Source organism: Musa acuminata, unplaced genomic scaffold, assembly GCF_036884655.1.
Source record: "Musa acuminata AAA Group cultivar baxijiao unplaced genomic scaffold, Cavendish_Baxijiao_AAA HiC_scaffold_1126, whole genome shotgun sequence".
Taxonomy (NCBI): domain Eukaryota; kingdom Viridiplantae; phylum Streptophyta; class Magnoliopsida; order Zingiberales; family Musaceae; genus Musa; species Musa acuminata.
The window spans coordinates 1617081-1619580 of NW_027021339.1; positions in this window are offsets into that span (position 1 = coordinate 1617081).

Genomic DNA, 2500 nt, shown 5'->3' on the forward strand with positions numbered 1-2500 from the left:
CGTTTTTGGGCCGTTTTGGCCAGTTTTTGGCCTGTTTTTGCGTTGCGCGGTGACCGTCTTGAGCGGAGCAAAATGTCAGCCATCTCAGCACCCTGGAACCCCCCGGGTGGCACAGGGCTGGATGGGGCTTTCGTATAGCAGGGACGGTGCTGCCTCTCGCTTCGCTCGCTGTCCGCCGCTCGCCGCTCCCTCGCGCAGCCAAAAATGGCCAGTTTTGTCCCGTTTTTGGGCCGTTTTGGCCAGTTTTTGGCCTGTTCTTGCGTCGCGCGGTGACCGTCGTGAGCGGAGCAAAATGTCAGCCATCTCAGCACCCTGGAACCCCCCGGGTGGCACAGGGCTGGATGGGGCTTTCGTATAGCAGGGACGGTGCTGCCTCTCGCTTCGCTCGCTGTCCGCCGCTCGCCGCTCGCTCGCGCAGCCAAAAATGGCCAGTTTTGGCCCGTTTTTGGGCCGTTTTGGCCAGTTTTTGGCCTGTTCTTGCGTCGCGCGGTGACCGTCGTGAGCGGAGCAAAATGTCAGCCATCTCAGCACCCTGGAACCCCCCGGGTGGCACAGGGCTGGATGGGGCTTTCGTATAGCAGGGACGGTGCTGCCTCTCGCTTCGCTCGCTGTTCGCCGCTCGCCGCTCGCTCGCGCAGCCAAAAATGGCCAGTTTTGGCCCGTTTTGGCCAGTTTTTGGCCTGTTTTTGCGTTGCGCGGTGACCATCTTGAGCGGAGCAAAATGTCAGCCATCTCAGCACCCTGGAACCCCCCGGGTGGCACAGGGCTGGATGGGGCTTTCGTATAGCAGGGACGGTGATGCCTCTCGCTTCGCTCGCTGTCCGCCGCTCGCTGCTCGCTCGCGCAGCCAAAAATGGCCAGTTTTGGCCCGTTTTTGGGCCGTTTTGGCCTGTTTTTGGGCTGTTCTTGCGTCGCGCGGTGACCGTCGTGAGCGGAGCAAAATGTCAGCCATCTCAGCACCCTGGAACCCCCCGGGTGGCACAGGGCTGGATGGGGCTTTCGTATAGCAGGGACGGTGCTGCCTCTCGCTTCGCTCGCTGTCCGCCGCTCGCCGCTCGCTCGCGCAGCCAAAAATGGCCAGTTTTGTCCCGTTTTTGGGCCGTTTTGGCCTGTTTTTGGGCTGTTCTTGCGTCGCGCGGTGACCGTCGTGAGCGGAGCAAAATGTCAGCCATCTCAGCACCCTGGAACCCCCCGGGTGGCACAGGGCTGGATGGGGCTTTCGTATAGCAGGGACGGTGCTGCCTCTCGCTTCGCTCGCTGTCCGCCGCTCGCCGCTCGCTCGCGCAGCCAAAAATGGCCAGTTTTGGCCCGTTTTTGGGCCGTTTTGGCCAGTTTTTGGCCTGTTCTTGCGTCGCGCGGTGACCGTCGTGAGCGGAGCAAAATGTCAGCCATCTCAGCACCCTGGAACCCCCCGGGTGGCACAGGGCTGGATGGGGCTTTCGTATAGCAGGGACGGTGCTGCCTCTCGCTTCGCTCGCTGTTCGCCGCTCGCCGCTCGCTCGCGCAGCCAAAAATGGCCAGTTTTGGCCCGTTTTGGCCAGTTTTTGGCCTGTTTTTGCGTTGCGCGGTGACCATCTTGAGCGGAGCAAAATGTCAGCCATCTCAGCACCCTGGAACCCCCCGGGTGGCACAGGGCTGGATGGGGCTTTCGTATAGCAGGGACGGTGATGCCTCTCGCTTCGCTCGCTGTCCGCCGCTCGCTGCTCGCTCGCGCAGCCAAAAATGGCCAGTTTTGGCCCGTTTTTGGGCCGTTTTGGCCTGTTTTTGGGCTGTTCTTGCGTCGCGCGGTGACCGTCGTGAGCGGAGCAAAATGTCAGCCATCTCAGCACCCTGGAACCCCCCGGGTGGCACAGGGCTGGATGGGGCTTTCGTATAGCAGGGACGGTGCTGCCTCTCGCTTAGCTCGCTGTCCGCCGCTCGCCGCTCGCTCGCGCAGCCAAAAATGGCCAGTTTTGTCCCGTTTTTGGGCCGTTTTGGCCTGTTTTTGGGCTGTTCTTGCGTCGCGCGGTGACCGTCGTGAGCGGAGCAAAATGTCAGCCATCTCAGCACCCTGGAACCCCCCGGGTGGCACAGGGCTGGATGGGGCTTTCGTATAGCAGGGATGGTGCTGCCTCTCGCTTCGCTCGTTGTCCGCCGCTCGCCGCTCGCTCGCGCAGCCAAAAATGGCCAGTTTTGGCCCGTTTTTGGGCCGTTTTGGCCAGTTTTTGGCCTGTTCTTGCGTCGCGCGGTGACCGTCGTGAGCGGAGCAAAATGTCAGCCATCTCAGCACCCTGGAACCCCCCGGGTGGCACAGGGCTGGATGGGGCTTTCGTATAGCAGGGACGGTGCTGCCTCTCGCTTCGCTCGCTGTCCGCCGCTCGCCGCTCGCTCGCGCAGCCAAAAATGGCCAGTTTTGGCCCGTTTTGGCCAGTTTTTGGCCTGTTTTTGCGTTGCGCGGTGACCATCTTGAGCGGAGCAAAATGTCAGCCATCTCAGCACCCTGGAACCCCCCGGGTGGCAC